Source organism: Helianthus annuus, chromosome 15 (genome assembly GCF_002127325.2).
Source record: "Helianthus annuus cultivar XRQ/B chromosome 15, HanXRQr2.0-SUNRISE, whole genome shotgun sequence".
Lineage (NCBI taxonomy): Eukaryota > Viridiplantae > Streptophyta > Magnoliopsida > Asterales > Asteraceae > Helianthus > Helianthus annuus.
The window spans coordinates 6,743,631-6,767,156 of record NC_035447.2 but is presented as its reverse complement, the minus strand read 5'-3'; positions in this window follow the sequence as shown (position 1 = coordinate 6,767,156).

Sequence of the window (23,526 nt, the reverse complement as noted above, 5' to 3'; positions counted from 1 at the left end):
TATCTAGCGATCTGCAAGGCATGTAACAGAATGATCAACAAACTAGTTGAGCGAGTTCACATAAAGGAAATGCGTAATAGTAAGTTCATTTGTAATAGGTGGCTCTACTGGGCCGTTTGTATATTTTACTGTGGTGGTGTTCCACGTTTTCCTGTGGTGGTGTTCCACGTTTTCCTGTGGTGGTGTTCCACGTTTTCCTGTGGTGGTGTTCCACGTTTTCCTGTGGTGGTGTTCCACGTTTTCCTGTGGTGGTGTTCCACGTTTTCCTGTGGTGGTGTTCCACGTTTTCCTGTGGTGGTGTTCCACGTTTTCCTAACCACTAGACTACTCGTAGCTATAGGTATCCTTCACAACCGAGGATAGTGATGTGGTAGTCTAGTCATAGTGTCAATAGAGTATCTAATCAACCTTTCAATCCCATTCCCAACACCCCGGGAACCCCATGCCTTGGTAAGAGTGTGAACTCACCTTGGTTTGCTCGGTATGCTAAATAAGTACACACGCTCACAGTTAATCAATCACGTCCTATTGTATACACGTATAGCAAATCAGTTCATGGTCGGAATATTACGCATGCAATTAATTGTTCACACAGCAGTCAGTTTGCATATCAGCACAACACGTAGTATTACACAAACATGTTCATCACCAAGCATGGCATGTCAATTAATTCAACATATGTTCAATTGTTCAAGACATTATGCAAAACCCTAACATCTTTCGATTCATACTTCATAATTCATCCTTCGACAGTCCATTATCTTTCGGACCGAAGGTTATCCTTCGGACCATGTTATCTCTCGGTCCAACTATCTGTCGGTCCAATTATCTTTCGGTCCAACTATCTGTCGATCAGACTATGGTTCGGTCAATCATAACAATGGTTCGACCAAAGCTATCCTTCGGTCAACATGACATCCTAACAGTCTCAACACAAATCATCGATCAAACAGGCTGAATTCAAGTTGTTTCTCAAGAACCCTAATGAACACAATCCTATTTACATACAATCAGTTTAACCTTGAAACACATCAAGTTTACACTAATCAATATCAATGTGTGAATCCATGGAGTAACAATCCAATCAACATAACTATCATTCAACACGTATATACCAACCGATTACAATTTTGATCAATCCGATTAACCTATATCCGATGTCTATACCAACCACATATTGCGAGACAATTGGTAAATAATGAATCACACACAACCGATTAAATCAGGTTATCATCATACAACGATCCGACCGGTTAAGCACATTCATATATGGTAAATCAAACACATAATCACCAAACCGATATGGATACTAACCGGGGTAGAAGACAAAGAATTGATCAGCAAGGTCTCCGTAAGGGTTGTGATTGCCGTCACAAATTAAGAGTGTTCTAGGGTTTTACTGAAAAACTGCCGACTATGCATGTTTTCGTATTTAAACATACTATGGAAGTGGGCCAAGCCCATGAAGGAACTGGGCCGAAACATATCGAAGGATATGTTTCGTGATCCTTCGGGCCAAACCATGTCGAAGGATGTGCTTCGTGTTCGAACCATGTTGTCGAAGGATATGTTTCGAGGTCTTCGGATCCTTCGAACTAAGTTAATAATATTATAATAATAACAATTCTAATATTTATTTTCTATCACCACAAATAGTAACATGTAGGCAAAACGACAATATATTTCATTAACACACAACTCGTATAATTCAAGTCCACAATCCAACAACTAAACAGTCAAAGTCAAAGTCAACGCGCATTAAATGCGAAAGTGAAAGTCAAAAACTCGAGTTGTCACATTATCCCCAACTTAAAAGAAATTTCGTCCCGAAATTTGGTACGCACTTACTGAGGAAGCTAGGTATCGTTCACTGGTTTTCCTGGGGTGTCACATCATCCCCCCGTTGATTTGGAATTTCGTCCCGAAATTCAGTAGTAGTAGCTTCAGCCTCAGAAGTGGATGCATTGGTTTCGAATAACTGGGGATACTTTTCTTGCATCTGATCTTCGCGTTCCCAGGTATACTCTGGACCACGCTGGGAGTTCCAACGAACTCGAACAAGAGGGATTCTCTTGTGTTTGAGGACCTTAACATCCCGGTCCGTGATTTCAACTGGTTCCTCGACGAACTGCAACCGCTCGTCGATAGTGAGTTCCTTAAAAGGAATGATGAGGTTTTCATCTGATAGGCACTTCTTTAAGTTCGATATGTGAAAGACATTGTGAACTGCTCCGAGTTCAGCTGGTAGGTTCAACTTGTAGGCTACCTTGCCAATCTTTTCTGTAATTTCGAATGGTCCGACGTACCGCGGATTTAGTTTGCCTCGTTTGCCAAAACGTACCACACCCTTCCAGGGTGAAACTTTCAATAAAACCCGGTCCCCGACCTCAAATTCCAATGGTTTTCTACGCTTGTCCGCGTAGGCTTTCTGACGGTCGCGTGCTGCCGCCATGCGTTGTCGTATCTGTGCTATCTTTTCTGTGGCGTCCACTACAATCTCTGGACCCGTAATTTGACTATCCCCCACCTCTGCCCAACAGAGAGGTGACCGGCATTTACGTCCGTACAATGCCTCAAATGGAGCGGCTTGGATGCTGGTATGGTAACTGTTATTGTACGAGAACTCCACCAAAGGGAGATGCTTTTCCCAGCCGTTGCCGAAATCAATGACACATGCCCGAAGCATGTCTTCAAGGGTTTGGATAGTTCGCTCAGACTGCCCATCCGTCTGAGGATGATATGCTGTGCTCATGTCTAATCGTGAGCCGAAAGATTTGTGCATCGCTTGCCAAAGCTCTGACGTGAATCGTGCATTGCGATCCGAAATAATAGAGGTGGGCACTCCGTGCCTCGAAACAACTTCTTTCATGTAGATGTCTGCTAGGGTAGAAAACTTATCCGTTTCTTTGATAGCCAAGAAGTGAGCAGACTTTGTGAGCCGATCAACGATCACCCAAATAGTGTCATTCCCACGCTGGGATCTAGGTAAGCCCGTAACGAAATCCATGGAAATTTCTTCCCATTTCCATTGCGGTATCTTAGGCTGCTGAAGCAGGCCTGATGGTTTCTGGTACTCGATTTTAACCCTTGCACAAGTTAAACACTTGCCGACGTAAGTTGCGATAAGAGCTTTCATGTTTGGCCACCAATAAGTTGTTCTGATATCGTGGTACATCTTATCCGACCCTGGATGTACCGAGTAGCGAGACTTGTGCGCTTCATCCATCACAAGTTCGCGTAAGCCGCCATAAAGTGGGATCCAAATACGCCCCGTTACATAGTAGGCGCCGTCTTCCTTTTGTTCCATTTGTTGCCTTGAACCGCGCAAGGCTTCAGCCTTGACGTTTTCGGGCTTTAGTGCTTCTATCTGAGCAGCTCGTATCTGTGCAGGAAGACTGGACTGAATAGTAAGCTGTAGCGCTCGCACGCGCTTAGGTATAGTGTCTTTCCGACTGAGGGCATCAGCCACAACATTGGCCTTGCCTGGATGATACTTGATGGCGCATTCATAGTCGTTTAGAAGTTCAACCCATCTGCGTTGACGCATATTCAAATCCTTTTTGCTTAAGGATATGCTCGAGACTCCGGTGATCGGTGTAAATCGTGCACCTGGTACCGTACAGGTAGTGTCGCCATATCTTAAGCGCGAAAACGACAGCTCCCAGCTCTAAATCGTGCGACGTGTAGTTGCGCTTGTGAACCTTGAGTTGACGAGAGGCGTAAGCGATAACCTTGTCGCGCTGCATTAACACACATCCCAGTCCCCGAATGGATGCATCACAATAAACCACGAAGTCGTCTGTGCCCTCTGGCAATGAGAGGATAGGTGCACTGCAAAGTCTATCCTTTAGGTGCTGAAAAGCAGTCTCCTGGGGCTCTCCCCAGCGATAGGTAACACCCTTCTGTGTCAGTAGCGTAAGTGGTTGCGTGATCTTTGAAAAGTCTCTAATAAACCGTCTGTAGTAACCTGCCAGACCCAAGAATTGACGTATTTCTGTCGGTGTACGCGGTGCAGGCCAGTTTCGGATCGAATCTACCTTGGATGGATCGACATGTATCCCATCCTTGTTCACTACGTGGCCTAAGAAGTGGACTTCACGAAGCCAGAAGTCGCATTTAGAAAGCTTGGCGTACAACTGTTCCTTCCGAAGGAGTTCCAAAATAAGACGAAGATGCTGCTCGTGCTCCTCCTGACTCTTGGAGTAGATCAGAATGTCGTTGATGGAGTCAAGAACATTTTGTCTAGGTAGGGTTTGCACACTCTGTTCGTAATGTCCATAAATACGGCGGGTGTGTTCAATAATATCAAACCATTCATCACATCAAACATAAAATATAGTAGTTAAAATAATTCATAAAACCCAAGACATTTGATGTTCAAACCAAACTCTGTTCGAATAGCGGAAACATAATAATGAAAACCCAAAAAGAAGTCATAAGTTCAATTAGCGTTCATTGCGTCTCCTCCTCCTAACATGAAAACTCGACCTCTTGCCTCGTTGCCATTGTTATTGTTGTTTCCCCCGTTGTTGTCGTTGTTCCCGTTGCCCTGGTTATTGTTGTGGTTCTGATTCTGGTTCAACTGAGGACAATCGCGTTTGTAGTGTCCTTCTGCCCCACACTGGAAACATCCCCGGTTTCCACGCTGTGGTTGCTGCTGCTGGTTCTGTGGAGCTGGCGGTGGGAGTTGCTGGTTCTGATTTGCAGGCCGTGGACTCCTACAGTCTTTGGCCTCATGACCCATCTTGAGGCATCTTTGACAACGAACCTTATTACACTGGCCACTGTGATGTTTGTTGCAGGTGTTACACTTCGGAAGGTTTCCTCGATACCCTCCCTGTCTGTGGCTGCTAGAGGAGTGCTGACTGGGATTCTGATAACTGTCTGTCCTTCGCTGCTGGGCTTGTGACTGTACTGATGCTGACCCCTTGCTAGAATCCCCATCCCATTTTCTCTTACTTTCACTGGGAGTAGCAAGTGTAGTAGAAGCAGTAGCGGTAGCAGTAGCACTGACACGCTTAGGCAGTTTATTCTGTTCCACTGCCTGATCGGTGATGCGATGAGCGAGACGCTGGATTTCCTGGATGTTGTTGAGGTTAGCCGAGGTAACGTGGCTCTGTATTTCTGGGGCCAATCCCTTGAGATACAACTCGATTCTTTTGTAAGGAGGATCCACCATAGTTGGGCACAGAACGGCCAGCTCATTCGACCGTTTAGTAAACGCTTCAATTTCCGATCCGACCATCTTCAGATTGTAGAGCTCATCCTCCAACTTATGAATATCTTCACGCGTGCAGTACTCACGCTTGATGAGTTCCTTAAAGTCGTTCCATGGGGTGGCGTTAGCAGCTGCCAACCCTAAGATCTGCACTTGTGCGTTCCACCAAGTGAGCGCAATCCCTTCAAGTGTGCCAGTGGCGAACTTCACCCTGCGAGCCTCAGGGCATTCACACATTTCGAAAACCGACTCGAGCTTTTCAAACCAGTGGAGGAGTCCAACTGCTCCCTCCGTGCCACTGAACGAACTAGGACGACATTCCATGAAATTCTTGAAGGTGCACCCAGGCTGTTGCTGAGCGGGTTGACCTATTGTGTACGAATAGGGCAAAGTTAAGTACGAGAATTAATGTAGGATCTAAAGATCCTAGTGTCTATACTGCAGGGTATACTACCTGCTTGGGCGGCTGCAACTGCCGCAGCAACGAGAGCCTCTAGCTGGGCTTGAGTCATGGTAATTCGTGCGGCCATTGATCTTCACATCAAAGGCAATATAAGTGAGAAAGGTTCGCGAATAGTGCGATGACAGAAGAGTGTAAGCACATAAGTATTCTCATGCAATGACAAGTTGTGAGCAAGGTAATGTAAGCATACTACGAGCAAAGTTCTATGCAAATTCTAACATATAGGCAATAAACATAAACCTTATTACCTAGGAAGTTGAGTCTTGCACGTGGAGCGAAGCGTCGTTGTGGATCGTTGAGAGCCCTGTTCTGGTTATAGTCTGGTTTTAATAAAAAACGTTTTTTCCATATTAAAACCAAGTTCTCTATAACCAATGGCTCTGATACCAATCTGTCACACCCCCAAAATCCACCTGCGGAGTATCACCGCTTGGGAGCGTGACTGACCAGGATCAAGCCACCAATCATATTGAACATGCATTTAATATTAAATAAAGTAAATGAAAACCATCCATTCAATACAAAAGGTGTTCAAACATTAAATCGTTTCAAAAGTGTTGCGGAAGCATAGTAAATAAACCAGTATCAATAGTTTTAAGTATCACAATAGTAAAGCGGAAAAGCCACGATCCTTGTCCACAACGACCCGCTTCTCCAGTGCAAGCTCCAAGTATCTAGCGATCTGCAAGGCATGTAACAGAATGATCAACAAACTAGTTGAGCGAGTTCACATAAAGGAAATGCGTAATAGTAAGTTCATTTGTAATAGGTGGCTCTACTGGGCCGTTTGTATATTTTACTGTGGTGGTGTTCCACGTTTTCCTGTGGTGGTGTTCCACGTTTTCCTGTGGTGGTGTTCCACGTTTTCCTGTGGTGGTGTTCCACGTTTTCCTGTGGTGGTGTTCCACGTTTTCCTGTGGTGGTGTTCCACGTTTTCCTGTGGTGGTGTTCCACGTTTTCCTAACCACTAGACTACTCGTAGCTATAGGTATCCTTCACAACCGAGGATAGTGATGTGGTAGTCTAGTCATAGTGTCAATAGAGTATCTAATCAACCTTTCAATCCCATTCCCAACACCCCGGGAACCCCATGCCTTGGTAAGAGTGTGAACTCACCTTGGTTTGCTCGGTATGCTAAATAAGTACACACGCTCACAGTTAATCAATCACGTCCTATTGTATACACGTATAGCAAATCAGTTCATGGTCGGAATATTACGCATGCAATTAATTGTTCACACAGCAGTCAGTTTGCATATCAGCACAACACGTAGTATTACACAAACATGTTCATCACCAAGCATGGCATGTCAATTAATTCAACATATGTTCAATTGTTCAAGACATTATGCAAAACCCTAACATCTTTCGATTCATACTTCATAATTCATCCTTCGACAGTCCATTATCTTTCGGACCGAAGGTTATCCTTCGGACCATGTTATCTCTCGGTCCAACTATCTGTCGGTCCAATTATCTTTCGGTCCAACTATCTGTCGATCAGACTATGGTTCGGTCAATCATAACAATGGTTCGACCAAAGCTATCCTTCGGTCAACATGACATCCTAACAGTCTCAACACAAATCATCGATCAAACAGGCTGAATTCAAGTTGTTTCTCAAGAACCCTAATGAACACAATCCTATTTACATACAATCAGTTTAACCTTGAAACACATCAAGTTTACACTAATCAATATCAATGTGTGAATCCATGGAGTAACAATCCAATCAACATAACTATCATTCAACACGTATATACCAACCGATTACAATTTTGATCAATCCGATTAACCTATATCCGATGTCTATACCAACCACATATTGCGAGACAATTGGTAAATAATGAATCACACACAACCGATTAAATCAGGTTATCATCATACAACGATCCGACCGGTTAAGCACATTCATATATGGTAAATCAAACACATAATCACCAAACCGATATGGATACTAACCGGGGTAGAAGACAAAGAATTGATCAGCAAGGTCTCCGTAAGGGTTGTGATTGCCGTCACAAATTAAGAGTGTTCTAGGGTTTTACTGAAAAACTGCCGACTATGCATGTTTTCGTATTTAAACATACTATGGAAGTGGGCCAAGCCCATGAAGGAACTGGGCCGAAACATATCGAAGGATATGTTTCGTGATCCTTCGGGCCAAACCATGTCGAAGGATGTGCTTCGTGTTCGAACCATGTTGTCGAAGGATATGTTTCGAGGTCTTCGGATCCTTCGAACTAAGTTAATAATATTATAATAATAACAATTCTAATATTTATTTTCTATCACCACAAATAGTAACATGTAGGCAAAACGACAATATATTTCATTAACACACAACTCGTATAATTCAAGTCCACAATCCAACAACTAAACAGTCAAAGTCAAAGTCAACGCGCATTAAATGCGAAAGTGAAAGTCAAAAACTCGAGTTGTCACATAAAATTCCCACTGGAATGGCACTATGAATAGGAATATCGAGATTGAAGATATTGCTTTTCCTTTATGCGGATCTAAAGAAGAACTAAGCAATCACCTCTTCACTTCTTTGTATGGTGGCGAGTAGAGTTTGGCATTACATCTCGAGATGGTGCAAAATCACGTCTTTTATAGTTCACACGGTCAGGGAGCTCCTGGACCTCTATGATCATGTCGGTTTGCAAGGCGAGATTTTCCACGGGATTGTTTTGATTAGTTGTTGGAGCATATGGCGGGCGAGAAACGGTGTTAAATTCTCTAATAGTCAAGTTCGGATGGAAGACATCATTAATGAAATTAAATCGATTGGGTTTTTGTGGTGTAACAGTAGGTTGAAAGCTAGGTTTTATCTTGGACTAGGTGGTGTAACTTTGTAATTATGTAGCGTTCTCATTTGGCCGCCCCGATTCGTGGGTTGTGTTTTCTAATGAAAATGAAGTTTACTTTTCAAAAAAAAAACGCACACTTAAAAGGGTACTCGAGGCATAGCTCGGGTAGTGAAATTGGTTTCATCAGGTTTTTGGTAACTCGGGCGATAACTTTTCGGCTTCAATATTTGGGTTGTAATATCGGTTTTTACTACCCGATAATTCGGCATTTCGGCTTCAACATTAAGTTCAAAACGGGTAAACGTTAGTTGGGTACTTCTCCGACGGCATCTAAAATGACGGGTATTTCTTAAGAAAATGAACAAGACTAAAGTGTAATTATCTAATTGGTTCGTTCAAGTAAGGTTTATATATATTAAAGTTATTATCTTCGGAAATAATATGGTATTTAAGATCGAGAAAATCACAAAACTAGTTATCCTTTCGTGTGTGTTATTTGAGAAAGATTCAACCGAGACGGAAGAAGCGTGAGGAAGTCGCAAGGTAACTACACTTCTCGTATCAATGTCCCACCATGCAAGGTAAGGTTTCATCGTGTCGTCAGAATTAGAACAATGCCTACCTGATATATCTTCTAATACTAACAAATGATTTTATCTTCTAGTACTAACAATTGGTCAAAACATGCGGTTAGATATGTCCGGACACACTCCTCATTATTTTCTGCGGTATCCAGGTGAAGAGCGAATACGGGTGGCGCCAGTTCGACTTGGATGAGAGGCGAGGTTTTACCGATTATTCCACTGTCGTGCCTTCGGGCGGGTGGAGATCGGGTTTCCGCGCATCTGGGGAGAGCCAAGGGGATGGCGGCGGTCAAGAAGTCGGCCTTGGCCACAACGCCCGGTGTCACGGTGGTTGGTACGTCGTTCCTTGCCGTTAATGTAACACCCCGAAAATATAAAACATTATATCATAATTATAAAGCATAAATAAATGGGAGTTTACTAACTAGGAATTCTAACCTAGTTAGTTAACTAGTCTAAAAATAGCTTATAATGTGATTAAAAGCTACCAAACTATATGTTGAACAAAATAGAGGGACCTTAGTTGTTAAATCTGAAACTTAATTAGATGGAACAAATAAAAAAAATAAACCAAACACTCCAAAAATTGAAGTGTTGGTCGATCAAGAAGAAGCAGGGGGCGACATCCCCATTCCAAAAAAACCCTAACCTCACAAAACAATCAAATTGAAGGCTTAAATCTGATCAAAAGCGAAATCTAAACATAGAATAGTGATCCTCATCACAAGAGGGTTACAAGGTATGTAAAAATTCGTGTTAATTCTTCGTTTGAAATTCTCATGATTTTGGAAAATCTGAAACTAGATGTTGCATGTGTGTTAATTGGTTAGATTAGGAATGATATAGTGTCTAGAAGTGAAACCTAAACAACTACATGTGAAATCATGTTCAAATTCAGGAAATTCCATGAACACCTTGAAGGTGGGTTGTGGGTTTTACAAGATGAAGATGAACACTAGGGTTTAGAATGATTATTCTAGTGTAATTGATCATAGAAAGTAATTTCAGAAAAAGTATGATGTTTACATGCTAAATGAGAGCTTTATTGATGTTGAGTTAGCTAAATAGTAAGCTATGAACTTGAATATGAATGGTATGAAAATTCTGCCTATATAGTGTTTGTTGAAATGCCTCAAAGAAGGCTTAAAACCGAATTATTAAGTTAAAAACGCACAATTATGATGTATGACGAAATGTGCGTTATGTATGTGAAACAAAGAGTTCTAAACCTAAAGTGATTGAACTCTATAGGAAAGGAAGCCGGGACATCAAGCGGGCAAACCGGTGTAGACGCACGTTTGAAGGGCTTGCTTTAAAGGTATGTAACTTGACCCGTTACATTAAGTAGATTGGATAATTATTATATGCGTAATTGGATTTTAGAATAAGGGTTGTTTTGAATTTAAGCGGTGATGTCGTTATATTGAATAATGGATCAGATTGGTTGGAACTCTTTGGTAGTCGTCACAATGGAGGATTCCTTAGATGAGCCAAACGGGTCGAATAATCAAGTACAGCATGGTTAATGCTCCGGATTAAGATGAATTGAACCTTTGATAATGGAATATATATAACATATTAGAATTGTGAGATTTAATGTATTGGCATCCTAGAAACTGAAATCCGAGAGTTGGGTTTTAGTGAAATAACCAAACCAAACAAAAGCATGAATTTCCAGGTACTACCGTAACTTACGGTGACACCGTAAGTTACGGTGGAACTAGAAAACTTTTATTTATTTTATTTAGGAAAATTGGTATTTAATAAACCAACCTTTGACCAGTTGGTAAATAATAATCCAACCTACAGAATTGGTATATAATAATCCTACCTATTAATATGTTGGTACTCAATGAACCTCCGTTAGTTTTTTTTTAACTGAAGTTAGTTTTTAAGTTTTATTTATTACACAAACAGTCCCTGTAGTTGTAATTTACTAGTTTTAACTATGAGTTAATAGCCAAAATGGTCCCTGAGGTTAATAGCCACAGCACCGCCACCGCCACCACCACCGCCACCACCACCACCACCACCACCGCCACCACCACCACCGCCACAGCACCGCCACCACCACCATCACCACCACCACCACCGCCACCACCACCACCGCACCGCCACCACCACCACCACCATCGCCACCACCACCACCACCATCGCCACAGCATCGCCACCACCGTACCGCCACCACCACCACCACCACCGCACCGCCACCACCACCATCTCTGTCTTTGATCATCGACGCCTAAGGGGTTTGACCTCAGGGACCATTTTGGCTATTAACTCATAGTTAAAACTAGTAAATTACAACTACAGGGACTGTTTGTGTAATAAATAAAACTTAAAAACTAACTTCAGTTAAAAAAAACTAACGGAGGTTCATTGAGAACCCACATATTGATAGGTAGGATTATTATATACCAATTCTGTAGGTTGGATTATTATTTACCAACTGGGCAAAGGTTGGTTTATTAAATACCAATTTTCCTTTTATTTATCTAATATTTGATGTTGGATCTTATGTTTATGTGTTGTATAACAATGTCAAAACTAATACTTTAACGGTTTTGATCCTAGGTGATGAGGTGGATCATATGGATGATGGTCAAGCAACGTAGAAGAACCGAACACGACTCTTGAAGCTTCCGCAGTGTTTTAAATTTTACTTAGACTTTGTTCATGGGTTGTAAACTATTTCTTAATCAACTTTTAAAAAGTTTCAACTTTAGTCATTACTTGGCTAAAGTTGACGTACTTATAAACTCCATTAAGGAATGTTTTGTTATGTAACCAATATTTTAGGTGAAATGGTGTATTTTATTTATAAAATCAAGTTTAAAATTAAGGGTGTTACAAGTTGGTAATCAGAGCCTAAGGTTGTCTACAAAGTGTTCGGTTCAAGCTTGATCGATCGTCCGGTAAGAATTAACTTCTGTTAATAAGTTATATATTATGTAAAGAATGGGAAATGAACAAATATGCATGAAAAGAGCGAGTAAGCTCATTCAAATACAAGAAATGCAAAAAGCAAGAACGATTAAATCAAGTTGTGAACTTGATTGAATCAAAGCAAGAACGATTAAATCAAGTTGTGAACTTGATTGAATCAAAGCAAGAACGATTAAATCAAGTTGTGAACTTGATTGAATCAAAGCAAGAACGATTAAATCAAGTTATGAACTTGATAGAATCAAACAAGTAAAGCATGTGTTATAAATGGAATGTTTAACAACTTATGTAAACATTTCAGAAATAGAGATGACAGATGGAGGTAATGATGATGCGGTGCCAAGAGTCACCGAACAAATGAGGGAAGTGATTGCCGAAGAGGTTGGAAAGGCAATCGAAAACAGTTTGTCGGACTTTATTGATAAAATTCAAAACACCGTTTTATCAATGGTAGAAGATAGAATCAAGAAATTAGAAGATGATTCAAATTTAGCAAAGGAAAAGCATGGAGGATGAAAGCCTTGTTCATACAAGGAATTCATGGCTTGTAAACCACCAATATATAATGGGGAGGTTGACCCAATAGTGTGCCAAAGATGGCTAAGTGATATCGAAGGGGTATTCGAGAGGACCCATTGTGACGTAGATGACTATCTAGCCTATGGTACGGGTCAACTAAGAAGTCAAGCGAAAGATTGGTGGGATAACAAAAAGAGAGAGATCGGTATTGAAGCTGCTAAGGTCATGACTTGGGAAGAATTCAAGACGCCATTTCTGAAGCATCATAGCCCCAAAGCGGTTATGAATAAAATCAAGGAAGAGTTCATGCAACTTAGGCACAAGAATGAGACCATAGACAAGATTACGGCAACGTTTATGGATAAGATGAAGTTTTGTGACGATCTAGTGACGAATGAAGAACAAAAGATATACTACTATCATAACATGTTGAGTGCCGAATATAGGGAATTTATCACCGCTTCCAAATACGAGACCCTTACCGAGATCATAAATGCTGCTCGGGAAAGGGAGATCGAACTGAAAAAGAGCATCGAAAGGGGTGAACGGAGAGCACAAGATGTAAACCCAAGCCCTACTAAGAAGGCACGAACAAACGAAACCGCAAAGAAATCTGATACGAAAGGCGGGTCGCCAAGTTGCAGGATCTGCGGGAAGGGTCATAAAGGCGAATGTCGTTACAAGGATAAGCCTTGTCCCATATGCAAGAAAACAGGACATATGGCTATATCGTGCCCGGAGAAAGTGACGGTTTGTTACAATTGTTATCGAACGGGTCACAAGAAGTCGGAATGCCCAGAACTGGTTGGAAAGAAGGATGGGCAGGAACCGAAGGGTGAAGCCCCGAAAGCAAAGGCAAGATCTTTTCAACTAACCGCCTGAAGGGGTATGGTCCCAGATCTCGCGTCAGCATCGACCGCGAGTGACCATTACCCTCATCAAAACCCCCACCAGTTAACAACCTACTTGTGCCCATGCGAGAACGCATTGACACAAGGGGTGAATCCAATCTACCTAGTAACGAAGGAGGACTTACATGGAACATGAGAACGGTATAGTGATGCGACATAGCATCACATCTGGTGTATGAAAACGGAAGTATTCACAGCGATGCGGCCTCGCACCGCGTCCAGTGAACACTTCTATCAATACAAGGAAGCTGGACAACAGCAACAGTCACCACAGGCGACGATGCGGCCAGCACCGCATCTCGCGTATTTCTTGATCACTAGCAAGAGACGCGATAACATCAGATGTTACCGCAGACAGCGATGCGGCTAGCACCGCATCCTATACGCTCAACAAGTGGGACTGACACCACAGTGCAAGTGGAACCAATGGCAGTCACCTGTCAGATCTACGGAAGCGACAGACTGACGTGGCGTCGTCTCAACGGCCGACATGTCTGACACACCTGCAAAGGTGCAGCATGCCGTCAGTCTATCCATCCACCTCCTCCTTCACTCCTCGGCTATAAATACCAACCCCAAACCAGGTTTGAGGTATCTCTTCTGAACTCTCTCACTACTACTACTATCTTACTTTGCTTCCCAAGCAAACTACTGATTCTCACGCCGGAGAGTGGTAACAAGGAGCACCCCCCACCCCATCCTCCTTGTTACGAGTCACGGTTTGTTTCCTTGTGCAGGAGATCAACCCACCGGTGATCCAGCCAGCGATCCTCGAGAGGAAGGGATTAACCCTTCTTGACGAGACCAGTGAGTTAATCCTGCCCGGTTAACCATTGTTTCATCATTGGCGCCCACCGCTACTCTTAGCACTTTTTCGATCATCCTTTGTCCTCTCTCAAAATCATGACTGATCACCAAAACAATACTACAGGGGATAATCCACTCCCCACCAACACAGGAAATGTGGGGAGTACCCCACCGGAACCGAATCCGGGCCATATCGGCACATCAACGCAAAGGGGTCCATCCCTAACGTTCGGGCATGACTTATCACAGTACGCATCTGTGATCCCCCCGAACATGGACCCCCACATCTGGTATGACCAACAGGCCACCTTGCTGGCCGCAACATACAACTGCGCTTGTGCGGAAGCGCACATACAAGCTGGGCCAACCCCAGCACCGCACACCCCTGCCGATCGTATTTTACAATACGAAGGCAGGGCACATTCATGTCCCGCTTTGAGAAGCAGACGTGAAGACCGCGGATCATCTTACTGTTCGATCCACACAATCAACGAGGATGATTCCGCATACGGGTCCCACACCAGGGGATCAGTGCATACCCGCCTAGGTCCTCACGTTGAGGACAGACGACGGTCAGCATCCCGACATGGCTCTGGAATTCAGAGCCGGTTGGGCCCGCAACCATATACCGAAGGGTATGGTCGTACCGACCCGGACGACCATACATATATCGGGGATTCGCATGACACCAACAGCAGACCGGGAGGACGCAACTATGTTCCTCCCACTCACCCTCGCAGTACATACCTCAGGGCTGCAAAACGCCCTGAGAACCAGCCATACAGGCCCAAAGCTGCGGCCGAAAATTCCAAATTCGCCCCGCGAATTGCCCACGCCCATGTTACCACAACAAAATTCCCATTCAGTGTCGGGAAATACAACGGTTCGTCCGACCCGGACGACCACATGAACGTTTTCATGGGCGCAGGGTGCAACGGCCTTTGGGACGAACCCACCTGGTGCAACTTTTTCCCCCAGACCCTCACGGGCCTGGCCAGGGCATGGTTCGATTCTTTGCCAGTGGGATCACTGGCCTCATTCGAGGACTTGCACGCAAAGTTCCTCGCTCATTTCAGCCAACAACGACGTCACATACGTGACTCGTTGGACGTCATGAACATCTGGCGAAGGGACGACGAATCATTAGAAGCATTCGTCGTCCGGTACAATAAAGAGTGCCTAGAGATAGGTGACGTGCAAGACCAAATGGCACGGAACCATTTCATCAAGGCCGTTAGGGACAGGCAGATGGTCATGACCATCTCTGGCAAGGAGGGTTTGCCTAAAAAATGGGAAGATGTCATGGTCGCGGTCAAGACATACGCCCAAACGCAGCGATCTCTCGAACCGCATGTGGCAAAGGCACTTCCCCAAGCCGAAACCTCCCACCAAGGGTCCAAGCGTAACAACAAACGCAACCGGGACATTGGAAATCGCGATATTTCCAAACCATACTTCCCGCGGACCAACCCGTTTGACCCAAGGAACTACAATCCCCAACGGGACAACCGGGCCCCAAAGAAAGATTCTCGGGACCGCAACTGGACCGAGATCACTGTGTCGCCAAGCGAAGTCCTTCTTACGGACGCACAGCTCTTACGACCGGCCCAACCAATGAATTCCAAGAAAAATCAGGACCTCACACTCTATTGTGAGTACCACAAGGACTCGGGCCACACCACAAACAACTCCATCAGTCTCCGGCTGGAGATTGAGCGAGCCTTAAAAGAGGGAAAACTGCAACACCTTTTGCCAGGTGGGCAAAAACCCACCAAGCGCATCACCCCTCATGGCGAAGGTACCTCCTCCGGAAAGAAGACCATGTACGTGGCCTCCACACACATGATTAACGGAGGCAAAGGTAGGCCGCGCAAAGCGGCGAGAAGGCCGGACAATGACTGGAAAGACGAGCAAGTCGTCTTTCCAAAAGTCCGAGGCGGACCGCGCGACAGGCGCGCCGTCGTTATTACAGGCCAACTGGCACATTACTGCACCGAGCGTCTATTCATCGACCGGGCAGTACTTCCGACATAATCTACGAACAATGCTTCAACCAGTTCAACCAGGAGGACAAAGATCGGTTGCAAGCAGTAGATTACCCATTGGCCGGGTTCGCAGGGGAAACTGTCTTTCCCCTAGGCCAGATCACTTTTCCTGTGCGTCTTACCAGCGGCAGACACACAAGAATAGAAGAGGTGAACTTCATGGTTTTACCTCACACCTCCAGATATGACGTACTCCTTGGGAGAGAATCCCAAGGCGATTTCAATATGATTACATCCGTCCCCCACTCTGCTGTCGGTTTTCCAACCGAATCGGGGGTCGCGATAATTTACGCACGAAAAGACGTCATGATGACGGACGAACTACGTCCGACCAAGGTCGCAAGGCCTACCCCCAGCAACCAACCAGAGAAATGGGTTCTCAACGCGAGATACCCAGAACAAAAGGTTAAATGGGGTCACGCCTTGTCCCCGACCACAAGAGCGCACCTGAAGCAGCTTCTCTTCGGGAACCAAGATATTTTCGCATGGACACCCGCAGACATGACAGGGGTCCCGCGTGATGTTGCGCAACACCACTTGAATACCTCACCAGGTATCAAACCGGTAATCCAAGGCCAACGCCACCTTGGGTCCGCTAAAAATCAGGCGATGCAAGAGCAAGTCGAAGAACTGCTCTCCGCAGGCATCCTGCGGGTAGTCAAATACCAGACTTGGTTATCCAACCCAGTTATGGTAGAAAAACCGTCCGGAGGCTGGCGCATGTGCGTCGATTACAAAGACCTTAACAACGCCTGCCCCAAGGATTGTTACGCACTTCCGGAAATCGACGAAAAGGTCGATAATCTCGCACCATTCAGATGGAAGTGTTTCCTCGATTGCTACAAAGGGTACCATCAGGTACAAATGGCGATCGAGGATGAGGACAAAACGGCATTCCGCACTCCCACCGGGAATTACTGTTATACAAAAATGCCGTTTGGGTTGCGAAACGCGGGCGCAACCTATCAAAAGTTGATGAACGACACTTTCCGCGGCCAAATAAGCAAAAGTGTCGAAATCTACATGGACGACCTAGTCGTCATGAGCATGGAGGAAGATACCATGCTCACAGACATTGAAAGAACATTCCAGACTCTGCGAAGCGTTAACATAAAGCTCAATCCAGGGAAATGCTCGTTTGGAATGGAAGAAGGCAAATTCCTTGGGTTCATCGTGACAAAAGATGGATTCAAGGTAAACCCGGAGAAAGTCCAGGCGATCGAGAGCATGCCATCGCCTTCATCGATGAAAGATATGCAACGACTAGCCGGCAGGCTAGCGGCACTCAACAGATTCTTAGCCAACCATGCAGCTACGTCTTATCCTTTCATCAAAACCCTGCGGAACTGTTTAAAGAAAGAACAATTCCAGTGGACCGCAGAGGCCGAAAACGCCTTCCGGGAAATGAAGGAGTGTTTGATACAACTCCCAACCTTAACCGCACCACGCAAGGAGGAGCCCCTCATATTATACCTATCTGTCGCGGACAACGCGGTAGGTGCGGTATTGATAGTGGAGCGGGAGGGGGTTCAAACACCCATCTATTACATCAGCAAGATGCTCAACGACCCAGAAACAAGGTACTCAATAATGGAAAAATTGGTATTAGAACTAGTGCACGCATCAAGAAGGTTGCGACGCTACTTCGCGAACCATGTCATCACGGTGCTAACCAATTACAGGATCGGCCCGATCCTATCCAAACCTGACATTTCTGGGAGATTAGCAAAATGGGCAATAGAGCTGGGCGCGCACACGTTGAACTACAAACCGCGCCCCGCAATAAAAGGCCAAATCTTAGCTGATTTTGCTGCCGAAGTGCCGGTGAATCGCATCCAAGAATGCGAACAAGCACAAAACCATGCACCAACGCCATCTTCCTCAGAAACTTGGGCACTATTTACCGACGGTGCCTCCAACGAGGAAGGTGCGGGCGCAGGTCTGCGACTCGTCAGCCCTGATGGCCAAGAGCTTACATATGCCATCCGCCTCGACTTCAAAAACACAAATAACGAGGCCGAATATGAAGCCCTACTGGCAGGACTACGTTTAGCAGTCAAACTCGGCGTGCAGCATCTGGAAGCACACGTCGACTCTCTGTTGGTTGCAGGACAAATACGCGGCGACTATGCCGCAAAGGGGGATATCATGATCCTCTATCTCGAGCAAGCCCTGCAACTAACATCCCAATTCGCTTCGTTCAATATCCGACATATTAATCGAAGTGAAAACAAGTCCGCGGATGCACTATCAAAACTTGCATCCACCAGCTTCCAGCACTTGGCAAAGGAGATACGCATCGAAATTCTACAAAATCCTTCGGTACCCCTGCGCCAAGTCAACGTCATTCAATATGGTACAACATCATGGATGACACCTATCATCACATATCTGCAATCAGGTGTGACTCCCAAAAGCAAGTCAGAGGCACGCAAGCTACAATACAAAGCGTGCCATTATCAAATGGGAAACGGTATCCTATACCGCAAATCATACCTAGGACCACTACTACGATGCGTCAACCCCCAGGATGCCACATACCTCATCCGAGAGATACACGAGGGCATATGTGGCATACATGCTGGACCGCGCATGGTAGTGGCCAAAATCATGAATGCCGGGTATTACTGGCCCGGCATGCACCTGGACGCCGTCAAAGAGTTGCGCAAATGCATCGACTGTCAACGTCATGCTCCAAAAACTTTACGGCCAAAGAACAACTTAGTCCCCGTCACAACCGCATGGCCCTTTCAGAAATGGGCAATTGACGTTGTGGGACCTTTCCCTGACGCTCCGGGTGCGGTCAAATTTATCATAGTAGCGGTTGATTACTTCACAAAATGGGTAGAAGCAAAACCGCTCGCCTCAACCACTGCTATGATAACAAGAAAATTCATTTGGGAACACATCATCTGCCGTTTCGGTTTACCAATGTGCATTGTCACCGATAATGGCACCAACTTTGCTGCTGACGAATTTCAAAAATGGCTAAAGAACTACACGTTGAACACATATTCTCATCCGTGGCACATCCGCAAGGAAACGGACAAGTTGAGAGTATCAACAAAAGCCTAGTCGAGGGCATCAAAGCAAGGTTGGGAACAGCCAGGCGTGGCTGGGTCGATGAACTCCCAAGTATCCTATGGGCTCACCGTACTAGCCCAAAAACAAGCAATGGGGAAACACCCTTCAGCCTAGTCTACGGTTCAGAAGCGGTGATCCCCGCGGAAGTAGGTCTCCCCTCCCCTAGAATGTTGGCTATTGAAAAACTAGACAACATCACAGAACGCAGGATCGATTTGGACCTCTTGGAAGAAAGGCGCGAAAACGCGGCCATCAACGAGGCTAAATATAAATCCAAACTTGAAAAGTACTACAACACGCGCGTCCGCGTTTGTACTTTCAATCCAGGAGACTACGTCCTACGCGACAACGAGGCATCTAATGCTGAGCGCCCAGGCAAACTTGCCCCCAAGTGGGAAGGACCCTACCTCATCAAAGAGGTCTTAGGGAAAGGCGCATACAAATTACAAACGTTAGAATGCGAACCTATCGCACGAACATGGAACGCACAACAGCTTCGACGCTGTTATATGTAAGCCATGTTCCTACATTTTCTATGTAACATATCGGGCCGCAGGCCATTGGCAAATAAATAAATAAGCAATTTTATACATTATTGTTTGTTACTACTATTACAAATGCGTGTTCCACTTTGCGGTATCCCAAAAACAGATTGGCAAAATCTTCATTCGCGATACCCATACAAAGCGGTAACCACACACAAATATTGTAATAGGCCAGCAAAAGGCAAAAAGACTTGCATATTTATCCGACCGGATAAATAAGTTTTGTTAACACTTAACACAATTCCTGAGCCCAAAAAGGCAAACAATGGAATTGACGCGTACTCATACGACAAAGGTATGGAGTATACTTGACCCCATTCACAAATGGGTAGAGGTCCGGATATATAAGCTTTTACAAAGCTTACACAATTCTAAAACCCTAACGGCGTAAACAATGGAATTGACGCGTACTCATACGACAAAGGTATGGAGTATACTTGACCCCATTCACAAATGGGTAGAGTTCCGGATATATAAGCTTCTACAAAGCTTACACAATTCTAAAACCCTAACGGGGTAAATAACAGAATTGACGCGTACTCATACGACAAAAGTATGGAGTATACTGGACCCCATTCACAAATGGGTAAAGTTCCGCATACATACGTTCAAACATTGAAGGATTAAAAAACACTTGTACAAACTGAACAAAAAACTTTATATTCAAAAAATTCAAGCACCCACGCGATGCTTAATGGATTTACATAAAGTTCCTAGTATATACAAGAGGAAAACAAAAAGGGGGCACACTTGCCAACCTAAACCCTATTTCGTACCGCTGGTACCCGCGTCATCTCCAGCACCACCAGCGGGATCCTCCTCTTCGGCATCAGCATACAGCATCCGCAGCCGGTCAACGTAATCCGCAGCCTCTAAGCAGTCGTCCAACTTCTCCACACAAGAGAGGGACGTATCATAAAAGGAGGCTACGGCCGCGTTCAGGCGACCTTCGGTATCCACGTCCCGAAAGCCGGATCGCTCTTCGATAACACCGCCTACAGACATGACGTTCATATGGGAAATGCAGCGGTTATAACCAGCTTTAAAACCAGCGTCACGAGCACGCTGCTTGACCAAGTCCAAACCAGCTGCGGTCTCAGGCGCGTCCATGATAGCCTGAACAATCTGCAGTAAACAAAGGATAAGTCTCGGATACTAATCCAAGCAAATATAAAGGTAAGGGATACTTACACGCGCGATACCGTGACTCCGCATCCACTCACGGTCAGCCTCCAGTTGGTTAAACGAAGAGGTCAGAGCATCTCTGGCCTCAACGGCAACATTGGCCCGCTCTTCCGCTGCAGTCATGCGCGCTGTGAGGTCAGTGACCGCGACCTCCCGGGTCTGAACCTCAGCCTGTCAAAGAGCAGAAAACAGTTTACTCAGTAAACATTCTCAAAAAAGCAGAGAAATATAAAACAAAGGTAACAAGTCATACCTGAAGGCTGGCAACAACTTTATCTAAACGAATGCGCTCAGCATTCGCCTCTTCAAGAGCCTTGGAAGAACGGCTCTCCCTCTCTTCGGCCTCCTCCAGGGCCTTCGCAGCACGCGCCCCGGCTTCCTTGGCCTCTTCAAAAGCCTTTACGGCCCCGGCCTCTGCCTGCTGCGCTTTAACCGCAATTGCCTCAGCTGCAGCCTTCTCTCTACCCAAGGCAATGTTCGCTGCCTTGGCGTTCGTCAACTCCTGCCGAGCACGGAACAAATTGTCATTTTGCTTAGCCCAAGATTCATTCCACTTCTTGCGCTCATTGGACAACTTTTCGTTCCAGCTCTTGCGTTCATCAGAAAGGAGTTTGGCAAGAGTACGAACCTGTTTCAGCTGAGCAGTGGCAGCCCACTCCGAGGTCTGCTTCTGCTTCTCAAACGCAGCTTTATCTTTCTCAAGCTGCTCCGCACCCGCACGAGCAGCCTTGATCAACTCTTCCGCTTCGGCCCGCAGGCGAGCAGCTTCCTCCTCTCTGCGGCCTAACACCTTGTAGTCTTCCAAAATGGCGTTAGCCACTATGGAACTTCCTACTAGCAAGGTGGAAAGTTGATTGATGCGCAACTCACGGGGGGCAGCACGGGCACGTTCTACTTCAAAGGGGGTGCCCAAACCACCCAGAATCTCCTTGCACGCAGAGGGGTCGTTGGAAATATCATCCCCCTACATAACAGTCCAGGGGGGTCGGTGATAAACAGTACTTCGACCCTGGGTATAGGTGCGATAATAATACTCCAATTCAGACTCCCCAGGCTGAATTGGAGGCCCATCATAACCCGCACCACCGGCAGACGAACCGGTACCCTTCTCACCAGCAGAAGACTTCTGCGGCTCAGCATCATGCTGCCGCACCCCAGCATCAGTTTTTTGCGGCTCAGCATCAGACTTTTGCTTCCCAGAATCAGAAAACCGCAGACCCAAATTATCACCCTCATTGGGAGAGATCATATTGTTGGACGAATCAACGGTATCGAATATCTGGGTCGCGACCTTCTCTGCGGTACCCTCCGTTTGCACGGTCGAATCAGGCACCACCTTGACAAAGGGTGCCGAAGGTTCCTCTGACGCACCCGCACCTGCACCCGTGGCATGCGGAGGTGACAACGGAGCATCAAAGATAGAAAAATCTTTATCTTGAAGCTCTGCAAAACAAAGTCAAATAGCTATCAAAACACAAGTTGTACATAACACTTGCGACAAGCAATACAACACTTACCAACAGTACCCGCAGGTTTCTTTGATGTCGGACCAGTCCTCTTAGACTGCAACCTCCGACGTTTCGGTCCACCGGCACCAGCGGCCGTCTCTTCTACTTGCCTCTTCCCAGCACCAGACTGCGAGCCCGCAGCTGTACCCAAACCCTCAAGGGTATCAGATACTATCACATAATCCAAGGATCTACGGAAAGAAGAGTGAGAGATACCTGCCGCCTGCGGTACCAGATGAGGCACAACAGTGACCTCCGGTATTTTCTTTTGGCGAAAGCGCACGCCTTTCACCGTTTGCCTCTTAGGCACACCCTTCGCATCAGGGTCCCCTAAGGCCCCAAGATCACCTGCATGAAAACCATACAAGAGGTGAGTCAGTGCAACCATTATTGTTATCACAAGAATAAAGGATTCCTAAACATACCTTTGCCCCGCGGCAACTCAACTGCTAATGCGGCCTCAGTAGGCACCCGGAAGTTATCTCGAATGATAACATTAAACTCCTCCTCGCCATCCGCACAAACAACTATTTCCACCTGACCCTGGAAATCCGGGGCAAACATCCTCCATAAGGGAGCATCCTCTGATAGCAAACGCACAACTCAGTAACGTATACGGGGATAAGAAAGTTAAACAAATGAAAAGTACGTACCACCACTTTTCTCCCGCACCACGGGCTTTGACTTCTTGTTCCTCCTTGTGAGCATCATGCGCAACACCCACAACTGTGTGTTGCTCAGCTTCACCGACTCAATGGTCTGCAACTGCGGGAACCACTCCACCGACTTCATGCTAGGGACTGCAATGGTCTCTGATATGATCGTATCGGTCACATTCCGAAACGTCATATTGCCAACAATCGCAGCAGCCTTGATGTAAAAGAACTTCATTTTCCAC